Source organism: Fringilla coelebs, assembly GCF_963513975.1.
Source record: "Fringilla coelebs genome assembly, chromosome: 1".
NCBI lineage: Eukaryota > Metazoa > Chordata > Aves > Passeriformes > Fringillidae > Fringilla > Fringilla coelebs.
In genome coordinates this window covers 66522427-66542237 of record NC_140028.1, presented here as the reverse complement: position 1 = coordinate 66542237, position 19811 = coordinate 66522427, and the positions used below count along the sequence as shown (strand labels likewise).

At 38.1% G+C, this 19811-nt stretch overlaps 1 protein-coding gene across 2 annotated transcripts in view; it reads right to left on the bottom strand.

Annotated features, from left to right (window-relative positions):
• PTPN3 (protein tyrosine phosphatase non-receptor type 3) overlaps window positions 1-19811 on the bottom strand; it is a 119396-nt gene that overhangs the window by 90092 nt on the left and 9493 nt on the right. The gene's annotated exons all lie outside the window — the stretch shown is intronic.

The window sequence follows — 19811 nt, the reverse complement described above, 5'->3', positions numbered from 1 at the left end:
ACCCCAAGCTGACAAATGCTTCTTATAGAAAAGAATAAGTTGTAAAATTAGCCTGTTGTAAACCAGAACATAAATGCATAAATATAGAGGGGTTCCCATACTATCAACAAAATTACAGGTAATCCCTGCAATATATACCTGGGTTAGGAATGAGTCACTGCCTTAGTTTAAAACAGTAAAAAACCCCAAACACCTACTATAATGTAGGAAGGCAACATCAAGACAAGTTTTTATCATCTGTAACTAGGAAACCCCTTACCCCCTTTTACATTTCCTACATATTCCTCGATTTACAATACAAGTTCCACTACAATAATTCTGTTTACTCTCAGCTGACAAAACACTCTTGAGTTAATGCAAGTAACACTTTGTTTCAGGAATATATATGCAAACACCATATGTAAGTCAAGCAGAACTAACTCTTAAAACGTGTCAATATTTTACAGTCTAGCATACATAAATTCATGAAGCCAGAAATTAATATCAAAGAACATCCCACAAGAAAACGTTTATTTTGTTGATTAGGCTTTTTTCTTTTTTAAAAAAAGCTCTTAATGAAAACCAGTATTTACAAACTCTAAAAACCAGTATTTACAAACTAAAACAAACAAAAGAACATCCCATCAAACCAAAAAAGCCATTCATTGAAATAAGAGGTGAATTAAATTCAGACAAGCCTGTAAACATTTCAAGCCTCTCTTCACTGGATCAGTTTACCAATTAACATCACGGCCAGTTGGCAAGCGAAGCAGAGGATAGTTTTCCAGGTTAATTACCATACCAATTACCAAACCATTCCTCACTTATAAGGGGACAGCTACAAAGGGACTTGCATAATATGAATGTTACATAGACTGTTGGCCAAGCTAGACAGGACTTATATGAGCACTATTTTGCCATCTCCATTTTTTTGTGTATCTGTCTTAAAACACAGGCTGGCTTTTCTTTTACGCAGCTACAGAAATGGAACCATTTAGAGAAAAAAAAATCACTTTAAATACCAAAACATTGCCTCTACTACATATCTCTTTGAAAGGGAAACATGAAAAGCATGAAGAGCCATGAAATGTAAAATTGTACAAAGTGGTCTTTTTGGGGTTGCAAAGACAACAAAGCAGAGCAGTGATCCTTCTCCACTCAACTCCGTGTCATCTATACTCAGAAGCAGCTAAAACAATTGCCTTCTCACAGACAGCTCAGAAGTCAGACACACATTAGCATTCAACACTTCCAACAACACTCTCATGGGTTTTTTTGTCAGCCAGTTGACAGTTCACCATTGTATATTTTCTAAAATCAAAACTGTAAGCTATCAAGACTAATTTGCATGGCTGGCTAAAATGTGTAGGTTGGGGGTTTTAGATGTTTCTTTTCTCTGGCTCTTTATTTTTTTTCTTTTGTTTTTAAATGAGGGGATAAAAAGGAAGAGGTAATCTTTAAGAGAATTATGAACAATATTTCCATATAAACCACCAAATACTCCTATTGCTTTGAAATTTTTCTTGATATACAGTCTGTATTTAATCATAGGTTTTGGTTTTTGGGTTTTTTTTAATATCCAGAAAATGGGGTAATTCATGACTGCTTGCTGTTAAATAAAACATACAGTTATCCAATTATCAAGAGTATACAAAAAGTTGATGACAAACTAGGATTGTAGTTCAATCTCACATTCTCTAATTTTCTAGCAGCTAAGTTTTAAACTATTTTTCAGCACTGTGTTCGCCTTTCACCAAAAAGTCAAGTGACTATATAAATTAAAAGTCTTTTCTCCACTCTCCACCTCAGCTGGTAAAAAACACCTTCTCATTTGCAGAAATAGCTCTCTACCCACTAGTCCACTGATGGTTTAAGTGGAAGGTCATCCTTCACTGCAGGCTAGCTACTAGATGAGAGAGAATGTTTTGGTAGCCAGATTCAAAGCTTCATCAGCCTGGCCTTAATGGCTCAGTCTGCATTGCAACACCTAGCGGTCCCAGCACACAGACTTCTCCATTCTTGGGAAAAAAAGGCTATTTGACCCTTTTGCTTATAATCCCAACCTATCTTACACTTCTACCATTCCCTTTCTCTATGCCCTAATTATATTCAAACTTCGTCAGGCTTCAGCAGAGTGCAACAGTCCACAGGAGTCTCCAGCACCCTGCTCCTGATCTACCCAGAGAGAGGGAGCAAACAGTCCTCAGCCCCTGAAGTCCTAGTGCAGAACAGTGCTCAAGTTAAACTACACTTGGAGACCCTTCAGACATATTGATACCTAACTCTAATCCCTCTCCAGCAGAGCATTATTTTTTCAAGTGTTACAATATAGCCAGATCTTGCTACTCCCTTGTTTGAGCTTCAAATGCAGAAGCCAATAAAATAGCATCAATAACATTTATATACATATTGGCTTGCAATCCAGAAAAAAAAAAAAAAAAAAAAAAAAAAAACCACCAGCAAAAAAAGAAAACCCTTATAACCCTTATAATTACAAAAAAGATTAACCTGAATAAACCAAACAGAAGATTTTTATTTAAGTGACTGTGCATAGTGGCACAAGTAATTACAGGTCCATTTCATACCACAGTCCCTCTGTAGGAAAGCCAGCCTGTCTCCTAGATAACCTAAGCTAGCCAAGAGCTAACAGTAACACATATACTTTCATACTGCAGTTCATTATAAAATGAGAGGCGCTCAGTTTGAAATTTGTAGCCTTGTGCTAGTTTTTCAGTAACCTCTGGTTTAACACCTCCAGGTGATCTGCTGGCTGCAGGGTTATGTGCCCAATGCCCCAAGTGAAGCACTAAGTCAGAAATTAATAATGAGAAATTCAGACCTGCTACTGTAACCAGTTTGCATTGGGTTCACAAATGAAAACCTGCAATTCCTTTATTTTTACCATTTTATGTAAAATCACACCAGGAACACAGAGTTCATGGTTTGGGCTTATGGCAAGCAAAGAACCCCAGCTGAGGCTGTCCTCAACAAAGCCAGCTGACCACAGGAACTGTGCCAAGACAGGGACAAACGGCTGAGTGTTTGGAGCCACAGCTATCAGTCAACTGGAGCTCAAGGGGACTAATCAGGTCCTGGGGAACTGCCACCAGCTGGAGTCCCCAGCAGAGAAAGTCACACCTACTTCCTGCCTCCATGGCCTTGAGCACCACTGTGCCAAGTGAGCTCCTCAGGGAGCTGTGTTAGGAGTGTCACACCACAGGAACCTGCCCACACCACTTTGCACGTCCCACCTCAGCATGCCACATGCTCAGCAAGTCTGCAAGGAAACAATTTAGTGAATCCCTAGCCTAAAGGGCAAGAGAAGGAGAACAGGAGACAGGTGAGCAGCTGAGTTGTTGGCATCTGCTCCATGACTTTTCATCATTAAGTGAGCTGTTTAAAGCTGCATTTCAAATCAGGCCAGATTACTGGAATGGCTTATGGACCCCAGCGCAGCATGTAGCAGCATATGAAGTAACTTGCAATGGTAACTGCTTTGGGGGAAGGGAGAGGGGCCACTGAGATCCCCAGCACAACCAGAAACCTTACACTTCTAAGACAAGGGCTCTTAAGCCCTAGCAATCACCCTCCAGCCCTGAGCAACCAGAACCAGCCATTACATGCAAATCTCAGTTCCTGTTTGTAGCCTCAGGAAGGAGGCTGATTCAGAAATGAAACCAAATTTTAAAAACCTGTAGGGCAATTTAATATTATCAACAAGTCAGTACCTCAATGTTTTTTTCCCTTTCCCTAAAATAAGCATGTTTTCCCTAAAAAAATCCAGGAAGTTGGGAGGTATATGTTAATTAAACAAACAAAACTCATCAAAATACAGTTATTTTCACAGTTATAAAGCAAAAAACAAACATGTGGAATTCTATCCCACAATGAAATCATGCAGCAGGCTTACAGGAGAAACAAATACAAGTACAGCTATGGAAAGAAGTTAATATTTTCCAAGTACATTAAACACATTTCTGGACAAGTTTGGTTATGCATGCCTTCTCCTACAGTAATGCTGCAGTGAAGCAGAACAAAAACAACATGTTTTCCTCATCTTTTGTATTGAAGACTGACTTTTATAAATACTTCTTTTCCATACCAGCAGTTGATTTCTTTCCAACTGCTTGGAAATTGCTGGTAAAAAAGCTTAAGACTCCATTATCAGTATAACTGCCATTAACTTATTTTTTACCAAGTAATTAAATCAAGGGCAGATTTGCTGAGTATACACTCAAGGACCTTCTACATATAATCACACTGTGTATAACTGTTAATAGTTTTGTTGGGCTTGTGATTGTTTGAAGTTTTTGTTTTTTTGGTTTTTTTTTTTAATAAATTATTTATTACCTCCACTTCTTTGGGTCAATAGGGATAATTTACTCCTATAAATGGGTACACTCATAGTTTTTGTAGGAGGAGATTACTGCATTAAGTTTTCTCAGTTTATTACAGTCTTGACTAAAAATGTTGGCCTCTCAAAAATCATATATATTACAGAATCTGTGGGAATGTCATATACATAAGGATAGTGCTCCCAACCCACTTTCATTGTCTGAGGGACCACCCCTGACAAGGAAGGGGAAAACAGTAGTACTAACAACACGGTCAAGTCTTGTCTGTCCTTTCAATAACAGTTACATTTTGTGGTTATCTGTTCCTTTACTTAAAAGGTACAAAATAACTGCTACGGGAATGGAAAGAGGTATAACAAAGTAAAGGTGTCTTTGTGACAATGTATATCCCTAAGACAACTGATACAAATGCTCTTCAGCATGCATCAGCCCATGTAGTTAAGAATTACACACCTCAAAGCCCTATCTATCATCAGTGCATCCTAACGACAACTAAATTATTCAGCCAGATTTTCTAAATAGAAGAATTAGCCTCAACTCACTACGTATGAAAACCATGTTCTGCTTCCACTTTCTGCAGAGGAAATGCTTCATCTTTTCTACATTCCCAATAAGAAACTAGACACCTCCTTATTAATAAAAAAATTCAGCTCTTCTATTTCTCTTGTGAAAATCCCAAGAGATATTGACCACAATACAAATTACCAAGCATTACTAAAGCAACAACCAAAGTAAAAGATAAACTTCATTATGATCAGTGCGCGCAGATCATCATTTTATTCTTATTTGTAGTTATTTCTTCACAACATTTTCCTGACATATTCAATTAAGTTATATAGAAAGTAATTTGTGGAAGCCAGAAGCAACATGATGAAACTTCACGTCACTTGGAAAAATAAAAAAAAATCCAATCCAAAGCAATTAAACCATAAATATAGAAAAAGCATGAAAGCCTTAGATGATTAAGCCTTACAGATTATGGTATAAAAATAACTCACAACTGAAATACAAAGAATAAAAGACTTGTTGCAGCATGGCCTTCCTTATAACAGGAATAATGGTTAATATCCATATTGAAATTTGGTGCATGTGTGTAGATACACACACAACTTCCAAGGCAGTAGCTGCAAGTTTCCAAACCACTGCCCTTTATGAAAGACAGCAATATCATTATAATACAGACTCTTCACACCAAGGTTAAAATCAAACATTAATAAAATTAAAGATTTGGCTTTCTTAGATTTGTTTCCAGTGGCTATGACACCTATGATATTTTCAAGTGCAGCAAAATTCCTTATTGCTGTGTAAGTAACCAATAGGTTTAGCAAAGTACTCTAAGAATGATATCAAAAATTGAACTAATAAGGCTTAAATCATTCTAGTTATCATCTTTGGTTTTCCAGGTAAAAAAAAAAAAAACAAAACAAAAAAAACCTAAAAAAAACCCATCCAAAAACTTATAGGCAGAGATTCTTCAAAGAAAATTAGTCCATATAAGCAAACAACATAGGCATTTTGAAGTTAAACCTCAAACAGGCATAACACATATTGCCAGCCCATAATTTACCAGTACCAGTAGAGAACTGAGAAGAGAGAAAACATCCTTCCACAGTAAAATATAATGATACCTCTTCTTCATTTAATAGCCCTTAATGCCAGAGTTCACCCACAAATAACCCTTCAGGGTAGACCACATACAGTATGACACCTCTATTTGTTTATTTAGAATGTACTTCAAAGCATTTTAGTTTCAATGAAGGTAGGTACAAGGAAGAAAGGCTCATTCTAAAAACAAAAACCACACCACAACTAATTGTGAATACCCTTTCCTCTTCTAACCAGCACAGAATTGGAATCTAGCTTTTTATTTCACTTTTAAAAGCCATAAATAAATAAACTAGATTTCTTCCCATGTCTAGGAATCAGGTACCTATCTACAGTAGTCATCGCCTCTTAGAAGGGGATTCAATATATGCAGGTAAATAAATTTTTAAAAATCCCTATACCACTACAAGAGGTTAGATGCTTAATTAGTGCATAATATTGAGTAATTAAATGATTTGCAAGCCTTCCCTGAACTTAATTTAGCTTTTCATTATAACACAACCCTAGTAAATTCATATTGCAAAGTGTTTTCATGGGAAATCCAGCTATTTTAAACTCTGGATTCAGCAAGACCAGACATGAATGTCAAAGACAGACCGGAAGAGATGGATGGGAGAGGAAATATGCCTTTCAGTTCTAGCATTATACTGTATCCTGACTGACATGCCGCTGAGATCCCACTAAACCAATATCATACTGGAGGTAATGCCAGCAGTGTGAGCAGCTGCAGTATCTGGTGCAGAAAAGCCATGCACCACAGTAAGCCACCCATCCTTATTTCAGTTCTGCTGCCTGGGACCTGCATACACTCATGCAGCTGCACTGAGAACATTATTTCTGTTGGCAACCATCCTACAGTGGCAGAGAAAAAACACTAAGTGACCAAATTATCCTTTAAAAAAAAGGGAGTATTCACATCAAACATTTGTTCTGTATATACATATATATTCATTCCAATACAAGTTTTAGAGACAAAGATTTCATTTCAACTTTTCTGAGACCCTTCTTTCTCTCTGCCCTCCCCTTTTGAAAACTGTATGCTTTACCCACAAAGATTTACTGAAAAGATTTTTACCCAAAGAGTTGTAAAACATGCACAGCTTCAGGCATCCCAAGAGTTCTTGCTCTCAAGACTGAAGAAGCAGAACAGGCTGCCATCAGGGTAACAGAGATTATTCGACCAAAATAACCATACTCTTTACATAGTAATAGCCTTTACATGGGGGACTGGGGGTTAGAAGGATTATCCCAGCCTTTCAGCAACATGTTCAGCAGCAAAGACTGCTTATCTGAAAACTTAATCTTGAAATCAGATAACCCAAAGGTAACTAAATTCTAGAAGAGCTTATTGGTGGAAAAACAATACTGACCATCAATTTCAGCATTGTTCAGATCTTGTGCTTTTAACATCCTTTATTCCAACTTCTGAGGTAAATATTTGGTCACATTTGCAAAGGATCAAACAAGATTGTATGAATAACTCCTCAAACTTCCAGGGTACAAATCTGGTCATGCCAAATTCACAAATGCTCTTTTGCATACATACAGTAAAGCCACGAAGGTTAGGCATGGTAGGATCCAATGTGTCATTTCAAAGAGAATGAAGCATTATTGCTAGACCTGAGACACAGGATTAGCACAAGTAAAGAGATGGTATCTACTGCATGCAGAATGATTGAGTGCAGAAAAACTAGGGGGAAGAAAAAGCAAGAGACCTGCTCCCTGCACTGCTAAAATACTGTTAAATATAGATGAGAACAAAACACATTTTTTGCAGTTTTTAGTGCTCATGTCAGAGATCTTTATGATATTTATTTTTAAAAAGGTTTATGAAATAACACCTTCAGCCAGTGTGTTGAGGACAGTAAACAGCACGCTGCTTCACTTCCTGCATGCTGCCAATCATAGCGTTCAGGAACTCTATGGCTTCCTCTATTGCCTGCCTCAGCTTTAAGCAGACCACAGAACAAAAGAAAATCATCTCACCAAAAAAATGCAAGGGCTACCACTACTTTATTTTCCACATAATGCCTTTGGGAGGTAACTAACAATGTTGCAAGAATTCAAAATAAAAACTGCAGAATGAAAGCCAAAGTTCACTTTTCCCAGCTTGATAGTGCCTTACACTAACAAAACTGAAGAGTGGAAGTGAACTCTGAGTCAAAGTGAAAGCTGAGCATTGCAGTGCCCAGCTATCAACATTTCCCATAAATATATGAGCTTATATACAATAAATAATTTACACCTTCCAATTTTCAAAACCAAGTAAATAAGCATTCATCACTGAAATTTAGAAAGACAAGCAACTAAAATATTCTGAAATCTAAGTTAGCAAATTAATCATCATACCAAAACTGAAATACAAAAAATACCTCATTCTATTAGCAATGAGCTGTGTGTCATGAAACTTTAGTATGACACATAACATGAAACAAGAACCATCATGTCAATTCTCCTGCCAAGTAAAGCTGTTATATTTAAGCAGAATTATAATCATCTGCATGACAGATTCGGGATGAGATGTAGAAAAATAACCAAAGCTTTGCGGATTAAAACACATTTCCAAAACATGCTTTTAGAGGGAAATTCTACTTTTTTACCATATCCATGATACGAATCAAACAGTCGAGAAACTACCTGTTCTACTTCTGGTTTTAAAAATACCCTAAAGTAAAACTGGGTTTATTGACACAAATCTCACGCTATTCACTATGCTTACAGGTTAATATAAATCTCTACCTCCTATAGGGTAACATAAACAAATACATATAATTTTCCCTTTTGAGAATGTTGCTGAGAGTGTCAGAAAAGCATCAAGTCCCCATGTCATGTTCCCTGTGTGAGACATGTCTTTTCTGACAGCAACTTTGAACTGTTGTCCTCCACCTGAGTTAAAAGACTACTGATCTACATTGAAACATTTAATTTGTCAATACAGCGTGATGATGGCCGACCAAAAATGCCTCTTATGAGTACAGGCACAGTAAAAAAAAAAAACCCAAACACAAGCTATCTAAAACAATCCTCTCTTCATATCCCAAATACATGTCTAGAGGAATTTTTTCCTGTACCTATTGACCAGACAAATAAAAGAGACCTTTTATCATTTTTGCCTCCATTAGCACAGTACGTTTGCAAGTCAAAGCTACAGTTATCAAAGATTTCAGTCTTTTCAACAGGACTGATGCCATTGTGTCTCACAAAGCAAAAGAAATTTAAGCTGTTTTTTAAGGAGCAGGTAAACAGCAGAACAGAGTATAGACTCAACATAAAGCTGCGAATCGAAACGTACACACAATATTTCTGATGCTGGCACTATTGACATTTTGTGAACTGGTCGCTTTCCTCCTCCTCAAATTGAACATGGATCAGGACAGAAATAATTGCCAAAGCATACTCTTGAAAACTTTGAAAAAACAGAGGTATAGGTAACTGGACTGTGGATACACTTAAGAACTTGTTCTTCTACAGAAGGACTGAATGGCCCTTTAATTTGTCAGCTCAGAAAGATGCTGCTGGCAGTGGTGACTGCCATTTTTCACCAAGGGGGAAAGAAGGAAAGAAAACACCTTAATTGTGGATGTGAGAGTATTAATGAGTACTAATGCCACAGAAAGCTAGCTCATCTTTTAACGAAAATGGAAATTCCACACAAAATTCAGTGCTGGATTGTTAAGAAATAGCCTGAAGTTGAGAAATAGGCTGAAATTACAGATGATTGAAGTTTCCTTTGTGCATGGGCACAATTGAGTAGCAGATCAAGACGTGCCACTGTTACCTGGTGTTTTCCACTATGGGCAATACTCAATCTGCTTTGCAACACAACAGAGGACTGTGTACCATTCAAGCTTGGGAAGAAGAAGTCTTATCACTGGCAACAAAAATTCCCAGTTCATATGTTTTGCAAGAAAACATTTCAGATCTCAGAAGAAAACCTATCTTGCAAATTGTGTTAATGAACAAAGAACTCTTCAGAATTACTATGAATTATCTTTCTGAATCCAGATATTTCTTTTAGAACTTAAAGCTTAAAACTTCACAGAACTGTTTTCTATACATTCCTATTACATATATTTTATAATACACATTCTGCTGCAAGCTTTTGAAATATATTCCATTAAGCATGACAGAAGACTTCTGTTATAAAACCTATGGCTTCAAAAGGTCCCCAAAGAGATTTTGAACGCAGCACAAGCAATCTGCAGTTAACCACAGAATACTATTGAAAAAGATTAAACGGTAAAATAATCAAATGACAGCAATTCTTCCTTTAAAAGAAAAAGGAAGGACATAATAGCAATCTGGAAATTGAAAGTTATGTTATGAAGGGAACTTCAGGCTGTATGGAGAGAAAAAAGTATTTCTTTCAAAGACTATAATACTATAATGCAATTTATACTCCAGCACTGTTCAAAATGATGAGTTCAGGAGATCCTCAAGTCTCACCAAACTAGTTGAAGGAATTACACAAAGTTCTACCTCATGATTTTTAGGAAAGAATTTGAAAATGTGCTGCAAAAGTCTTGCATCTTAGAATCAAAACCTAAACCACATGATAAAATTAAAACACCTCCTGATACTTTGATCATAATGTCTTGTTTTTACACATTCAGATAAACAAAACTGAAGATGTTCATGTAAGAAGTTTACTTGCACTATGAGGGGACTAAGGGAGATGAACACCTCCAGAAAATTTACAACTTTTTACATGGGCAGGTAGTGATACGAAAAGGGGTAAAAGAGGAGAAATTCAGTTTAGAATTTAAGCAGAAAATCTTTTGGATGGTGAGGATGGTGAGGCACTATGAGGATGGTGAGGCACTAGGATGGGTTGCCCACAGAAGCTGTGGATGCCCCACCCCTGGAAGTGTTCAAGACCAGGCAGCATAGAGCTTTGAGAAACCTGGTCTGCTGGAAGGTATTCCTGCCCATGGTAGGGGGTCTGGAACTAGGTGATCTTTAGGGCCCCTCCCAACCCAACCAATCCATTATATTTGATTCGTAAGCAAAGAAGAAAAAACAAAGACACACTGCGGAAAGCCAGTCTAGGAACATCTGCATTTTGTAAACAATCGGCAGAAATGAACAGCTTACTACCATTCTTTCCTTTCTTCATCTCATCTTCCTCACGCATTTATGACTAAAAGAAAAATTTGTATTTTAAGTTTACCAAAGCACACCTCTTTCTTCCCTTTTCAGGTTTCACGGACTTCAAAACATCTAGTATCACAAGAATTTGTTATCAATAAGATCAAACTGTTCTCCAGGACATACAGTAGCACTGACTGCAGCTCTGTAGCTTTTGCACAAGTCCTCCTCCTCCTGCACAAAAGAATAGGCAAACAAAAAAAGCAACACTGCCACCCAAACTAGATAGACATTTTTCCAATTCCTGCATGTGCTTGGACATCCTTACTTTAAAAGAAGAAAGTAATTCCTCCACAGAGTGAAGAAAAAATAAAGTAAACATACTACAGAACATGTCCTAGCTTGCAAACACTTTGTGCTGGTTTTCCATCAGTATTTAAACAGAGTATGTTTCAAACCAGCAAAATCTAAACATTTACATCTTTACATCCCTGTTAGATAATTTTTTGACCACCCTACAAGATTAACACACACCCTGTGACCATGCTGCACCACACTGGAAGGAGACCACTCCAAAAAGCATTCACCTAAAATAGACGCTCCTGCATCTTCCCTCCACTGCAAACCCAGTGCTAGCTATCTCTTGGTAATTTTCTTCCTTTCAACACATTAATAACTTCAGCCCCCAAAGAGCCAAAAAGCAACCTCCCAGTCAGGATTCAACAAGGTTTTGGTGCCAAGGTCAGGCTGGACAGCCACGTCCCTGGCAGCACAGATACCGCCCTAGACCAGGGAAGGCAGAGCATTCCTCCACCATCATAGGCATCACAGGCTGGGGTGAGTATATTGGGCCAGCTTTTAGACAAATACCTTCTACCATGAGGCCACCGAAGCAGAGTGAGCATGAGCATGCAATCCAAACTGGAGTTTGGGGAAGTAAAATTGAATGGATTGGAGTGAGATTTTGTAAAGGAGTCTGGTAAAGAACTGCTTGCTCTTGGGTGAAGTCCTACTTTGGTTTTGTTGGGAAATGGGGTGGGGGGTGGGGGAGGGGTTGTTGTAGGTTTTTTGGTGTTTTGTTGTTTCTTCTCCAATTCTCCTATTGACATATAACACTGGCACAAGTAATTCAGCCCACTTAGGTCCTTTTTGTTCATTTTTAACGCAGCTGTCCAGCAAATGCTCATTTCTAAAAAAGCCTCCTGTTGCTATCTGAAGTAATGCAAGTCTCATCAACCTTGTGTTTACAAGGTTGTCAAAACTCCCATGCAGAGCCAAGATCACATAATTTAGAGAATTAAACCATCTCATTTTTGAGAATGCATCCTTATGTATCAACTGCAGCTATTTTTCAGAGTTTATAATTCAGAGTCTAGTTTGGTTTTTAAGTTTCAGATCATTCAGTGCACAAGACAATGCCAAGCATTTTCAAACACACACACCAAATTTTGCCAAGTAGATCTGACATGCTCCAAGCCTTTCTATTTCAGTTTTTGTATTCCTGGCTGGCAGGTAGAATATTTATCTACTTCTCACAAAGCAATCTTAGCATGCTGTGGCAACCGATTACAGAGGAATGCAGGCACTAGGCCAGCATTGCTGGCTTATACTGAAACAGGAGCAAAAAAAGGAGAGCTCTGCTTACAGTCCTGAGATCCAGTATCTCTCCCAGTTTCCTCACTGCTCAGCACTTTTACAATGCAGAGGTAACAGGCAATGCCTCCCCACAGGCAAATTCCTCAAAACCTAATGTGGAAGGGCTGGGAGAGGTAGAGGGGTTTGGCTGCAGCATCTCATCAGGTTAGAGCCATGATCACAGAACAGCTGGAATGAGAAACAGGACAGAAGTCCACAGCTACTAATGGTTTTTTGCCTTTGTGTTTCTTTCATGACCCAGCAATACACCAGAAGTGCATTTTAAAGGAAAGGCATCAAAACAAGGACTACTTGAAAACATAGTACTGTATTTCTAGTTTTGCTTAAGACTAGTCAATTGACCAGAAATGAGCAGTACAGCAAATCAATGACAAACCAGCCTTTTTTTCCTGGAAATAGCTGATCATCATGAAAGCTTTAAAGGAGAAATTAATTTGAAATGGGTTCTTCAATGTCATCAAGCTTATTTTACCTTAGCAACTGAATAAAACAGATTAGCAACTTGATTTTGAAAGCTATTAGCTAAACCTTTACATAGATCTCTAATATTCAAGCTTATGCTGTAATCAGTAACAAAGGTAATGACCCCTACTCCAGATTGCCTACCCTAAATTACACCTAAATAAAAATACTCAGCGTAGTTTATTTAATCTTAATTGCTTTCCTAGTGCAAAATGTACCCTGTCATGACCAAGTGGTCCGCTTGCCCACAAGAGCTTTCTGAATGTGACATCAATATTTACTCATGCTGAATGCTCTCAACTGCTACGTGATCTTTGGAATCAAAGTACAAATTCTGACCTACACCACATACACTTTCCTACTATTAATAAAACCTAGCATTTCACCCAAGCAAGTTTGTCCCTTGCAAAAATGGGGTGGGGATTCAGCTTCAGCATGCACTGCAAATTAACTGCTAGATCTAGCCAAAACTTGCAAGGTATGTAACCTTCAACCGGGTTAAATTCATGCTGCAGCAGCATAGAGCTCCCCTCTTGAAGCAATATGACAAGAACAGAAATTCTTTCAAAGCAAAGGTAATTTGCAAGACTAGAAAGAATAATTGGTAAGACAGTTTTGCTGAGGACTAAATGCAATGGCAAGCTGGCTGCCTACCCTGAAACAGCAAACACAAAGCAGCCAAAGTGAATTGCAGCAGCATGTTTGGAAGGGAAGTCTAAGAGATCTTCATAGCAGAGCTCTGGCTGGGAAGCACTTCAAAACCTTGAGGAAAATCAAAAGGGAATGACTCCTGGTTTATTTCTTATCACATTCATAAAGAAAGAGTCCCCCTTTCCATAAATTTCAAAAGCATTATATCAGATGATGTTCAAAGGTAAAAATAAATCCAGACTGATAAGACTAATTGAATCAGGAACTAGTGCAGGGTCTGAAGAATATAGGGGGTTTCAAGTAGAATAAGCAGAAGACCAGACATAAAAACAAGTGCTGGTTGAATAAAAGCATAATGGGATGGAACAAAGCAAATGATAACACGGGTATGACAACCATGCAGAAGTTGGAAGAAGAAGAAATTAGATAAGATAGTGAAGGGGAATTACCTAGCATCTTTAAAAAAATGAATGAAGTTTGCTCATGAAGAACTAGATCAGTGCCAGGCAAAAAAAAAAAAAAAAAAAAAAAAAAAAAAAAAAAAAATTAAGGCTTTGTACAAATTCCTACTACCAACCTTAAAAAAAAAAAAAAAAAAAGGAGAGAGGTTAAACCCTTGGTGTTTGGGGCATTTTTTTGTTTGGCTTTTTTTGGGAGGTAATGGTTGCTTGGTTTTTAAAATGTCCATTGAAGTTTCAGTATCTTTTGTGGGTTTCCCTTCATAAATGCTTGATAGCATGATTTCATGCTGAGTCTGAAGTGCTTCCTTGAAAGCACCTCTTTTTAGTTCCAGCCAGTCTCAAGAAATGCACAGTTGGGTGAGAAGTCAGATGCATCTCATTCAACTATCTGACACTCTCTTACTACTGAATTTGTCACCTTTTTTCCCAACATGACTCAAATTATTTGTGTACAGACAGCTAACAGTGACCACATACACCCCTTAACTTCTGTGCCAGATATGCACTACTACACTTAAATACAGATCTTAACATCTTGTTTTACAGATAAAGGTTTGATCTGCCACACTATAAAATATTTTGCCATCATTCACTTTTAATGTTTTGAGACCAACTCCTCAGCTCCACCTTTTTAAAATCTCCAGAAAGAGAATGAAATGAAAACGTCAGAAGAACAAGGATGACAACTCTTTCCTTCTGGTGGTATTACTACAACCATCATCACAGACCATACTAATTACTGTCTTCTACCTCAAGCTTTCAGTATGCAACAGTTTAACAAACTATCACCTTCTTATCGCTAAGAACCTTTTGCTCAATATTTTTGACCAATATTAAGCCATGAAGGGAAAAACTGGCAACGTTATCAAAGATGTACAAAATTAGACAAGCACTGTAGTATACTAAGCTTGTAAAAAAGAAATGCGTATTCTCATTCATATAGGTGGAATTAGAGGATTCACACTGTAATTTTCTTCAGAAAAAAACCCAAAACTATTTTGATCAATTAATCAAACACTGGGAGAGCAAAAAGAGCAGAATATCAGTGTAGTTGAAGTAAAATTAAATCCTTAGGAGGCTGTAGAACTTTTCCCTAAATTTAGAAGTTCAGCTACTACAAAGTGTTATCAAACTTTAAAAAAAATCAGTAATACAGCTGCTATTACAAATGCAGTAAAGAAAGGATTAAAAAAATTCAAAAATGCAGATATAGATGGCTACTTTCCTCTGGTTTTCAGCCGTGCAAACCTCCAAAAGAGGCTTGAAAGCTGAGCTCGGAAGAGAAGCCTGGCTGTGCTGAGCCCACTGCCACCCCCAAAAGCGTGGCTGCAGGTCCCCAGCCCAGCACACCCTCCCGCTCTGCCGCGGTGACCCCGTCAGGCCGCTGGAACACGGAGGTCCAAGCTACTCATTAACCAGGGCCGGGCAGGTGGATCCCAAAGCCCGCCGGAGGTGGGGCCGCTCCCAGAGCACCTGCGAGCCGAGCTAAGGCAGCGCTGCTCCCGCCCGGAACAAACTCCAGGGAAAGCCCGTTCCCCGGCAGAGCGCTGACAGCAGGCGGTCAAAATCACCAACCCCTCTATTCTAGGAATAATCCGTTTGATTATTTCTCCCCCTTTCCCTGCCCTGTGACGGGGAGCTGTCACCTAAAAATATAATATTCTTTTAATTGTGCAAACAGTAGTTAATTATAAATCTAGCTATCCAGAGAAAGGTGAGAGCACACCAGAGCAGGGAGCAGCGCTATTTGAACACGGTCTGTGATGGCTGCAATTATGCTAAGGAGCCATGGAAGAATAAAAACTTCTACATCAAGCATCTCTTCTGGAAAGCAAGCACATTCTGCCCACTTTAAGAGCAGGTCCTTAAGTGGTCAGGTGCCAGGAAAACAAAAAAAGTAGGGCTGATCTAAATGCAATGAAAGTAAAGATATCAAATAATTTAAACAAGCAACAAAGAAAAGAATAAAACATTAGCAACACCAGGTTAAAAAAAATATACAAAGTTTTCATTTAGAGAAATGCTGACCTTGTAACTGTTTTTCTCCCTGCTTGAAATACTTTTACTAGCTTAATAAAAAGAAACAAAAGAATTAAAAAATTACCTGATGAGTCATAATGAAACAGGCTTGTAAAGTATATCCATATATATACATATTCGTCTTCTATTGCAAAGTTAAGCACTGGAAACAGTATTTAAAATTTGCTAAATATACTCAAGCCAAATCATAACTAAACCAAGTAGTCCCTGCACCTAATTTTACATGCAAATCAGTCACAGGTTAATATAAAAGGTTTTGAATATTTAAGTATACTTTCCCATGAAGTAGCTTACAGGATTTTGCTATCTCCAGTAAGAGATCCTTAAGTTCCACTCTGAAAGCCAGGTCTAAATTTTTAGGTCTTCTGTACAAATTTTACATAGTATATGCACAGACATCACCACAGAACTCAGGATTATTTCCTGAACCAGCAGACAGCAGAATTACCTTGGCAAAATTTGAAAGGCTAATTTGAAATGTCATAGAGGGAATGCCACTAGATTACATTGACTTTGTAACAATTTCTACAATAAATTGCTGGGACAAAACCAAAAAGACTTACACCAAGAAGGCCAACCACTACAGCTGGCCAATTTGGAAAACAGACAGACAAACAAACAAACAAACAAAAAAATCCACCAACAAAAATGTCCAGAAACCAACCACAAACATGATATGTTTACTTCAAAGTGTTTTGAAACAAATATAGCTCCACCATTTATAAGCTTGTTTTAACATGTTCAATTTGTTCTGCAACAAACATATCAATATATCTGCTATTTTCATATATATACATAGACAACATGCCATCAGCCATAAAACCTTCATTCAGGCATTTATCATTTACATAAAACCAATAATAAAGTGGTGGTAGAAAATATTTGCTACTAACAGCTTTCTGATTAGGTTTGAAACTAGGTTGTTAAACGCTACTTAAGCAGCATGGTGTGCATCAAGCAAACTCCTTACAGGATGTAACTTCACTAAGAGCTCTTTCTGCTCTCATATAAGTAAAAATAACTGAGTATCAGCATTTTAGTTAGTTCTCTAATATAGAACAACAATGTAAATTCTTTTAGTAAGTTTATCATTGTGTACTGGCAACAGTATTACATTGGCAGACTGATTTCTCACATTTCTTTTCAACAGAAAAAATATCCTTTATTTTAACAAGATCAATGTAATTTCCATTATACTACCACAAATATTTTAGAAAAACATGGCTATATATGACCTAGATCACAGAATTATAGAGAAATCTAGGTTGAAAGGGACCTCTGGAGATCATCTGATCTAACTGTTCTTGAAAGTAGGGCTTTAAAATAGATTTTCCAAGGTCCCATCAGGTCAAACCTTGAATACTTCCAGCAAGGAAGATTTCACTACTTCTCTATATAATCTATTCCCAGAGTTATATAGGTCTCAAAGCAAATATTATTTTTCCCCTTATATACAGGCATCCAATTAAAAAAAAAAAAAAAAAAACACCAAAAATGAAAAAAAAAAACAGTGAATACAAGCACCCTGCAAATAAAAGCAGAATAGTAGAATTTAATGTCTGCAGAATACTTATTTCAAGTAGCTATAGGTTTATAATAGATGTAACTGGTCAAGTCCTGTATTTATTATTAAATAACTTGATAATATATCAGTGATCCATTTTGGTGAGTACCTCTGATACCATCCACTTTCCTAAGAGAGTCACATAGGCATTCCCAGATGCCTCTGAGCATGCACCTACTACTACTCTCAACTCTTAGGGTTCCAAGCTGCCAGCTCTCCAAGCCTGAGCCCTTGCCCTCTTCTCCCAGACCCCAGGCCTTTGTGAGTCCCACACATTCCCCCAAACTGCCAGTCTTGCCCAGCCATCAGACAGAGGATGCAAAGAACACTAGTGTAGGTAGTGATTGAACATAAGTCAAGCAGCTGCTCACTCTCTGCCCTGTGGGCAGAGCAATACAGACACTTGCAGAGCCTCTCACAGAAGCCCCAGCCCTAGGGCAGGCAGCAGCCTCTTGATGTAGTTCACAGCTTGAGGTCTGTAAGACATTATACATATAAAATGTGTTGAAACCAAGAGGATCAAGCATTACAGGTGCAGGGATGGACAACCAGCATGCTTCTTAAACAGCAAAACTCAGGAGTGGAGTGTTTATTTGTCCCAATGTGTCTTGAGGTCACCTGACAGCACATCAGAGTTAAGTGTATGAAGAAACACAAACCTGTACCTCATTTACTTGTCACACATCAACTGCCAAAAGAGATCTCTATGAATGGAAAAGGACATCAATAAAGCCAGGCTCCTCATGCTGTCTAATCTTTTCTGGCAAGAGGCACATTTGCTGATTGCCTTGAAGCTGCCTCTAATCAATCCAGTATAACAGGCTTTTTTATTACCCATGTTAAAAGTTCAACTTTGCCTTATAACATGCAGATGGTTGTAAAGCCAGTTTTTCTCCACACTGCCAGAAAAGGAAAGCAAACGTGCTTCAAGGAATGCTGTGAGCAGTCTCTAAGCAAGAGAGGCCATTTCACAGCTCTGTGTGCTGGCACGTGGCAGCTGAGGACCACTGGTAGACACAGGACTCCTGTAGCGCTGGGACCATCTACACAACTGAGGTGACACCTACAGCAACACTTTATTCAGAGCTTCTACAACACTAGGCCTCCTATCTACTTTTGTAAAAAAAGTTGTAAGAATAAGCATTGTACCTTGACATTAGAAGTAATTTTACTTAATTAAACGAACTAAGCCTTCTAGTCTCTAAAGGGGCACTACAAGAGGAAAGGGAATCTTTTACATGAACATAGTGACAGGACTAGGGGGAATGCCTTCAAACCAGGAGAGACTAGATTCAGATTAGGTATTGGGACAAAATTCTTTCCTGTGGGGGTCAAGACCAGGTTGGATAGGGATTGGAGCAACCTGTTCCAGTGGAAGGTGTTCCTGCACACAACACAGAGGTTGGAACTTGATGGTCTTTAAGGTCCTTTCCAACCCAAACCATTCAATGACTCCATGATGATAAGCAATGGAGGAGACAGACCATGTTTGGTGGTTACATTAATGTGTTCATAAAGGTCTGGGGAGCAGAAGGCAGGGAGACAAACATGGGCCAAAAAAATCTACTTTTGCCTTTGGTAAATGAGGCGATAAAGATGAAGTGCTAGACATTTGGGAGACTAAGCAACATGAAGATTTATTTCCTTCATACCCAGTTAACACAGCTTGTAATTGTCTTTGGCAGCTTACTTGGACGCCCAAAAGAGAAATTTTAAGCCAGTTTTTTATACTGGGAAAGATTTACTTCCTGGGTAATCAGTTAAAAAAAAAAGCAAAACCAAATAAGGATGACCATAGTAAACAACACGACACTGCTCCAAGTCAGTCCAAGGTAGCACGCACTGGTTAACAAGTAACAGAGGTTGTAACTGATAATAGTAACAAAATCACTTGCTCCTGAGAGTGCTCACTTGGTGACAGAGCTAACTTTAGACCCCAATACAACAGAT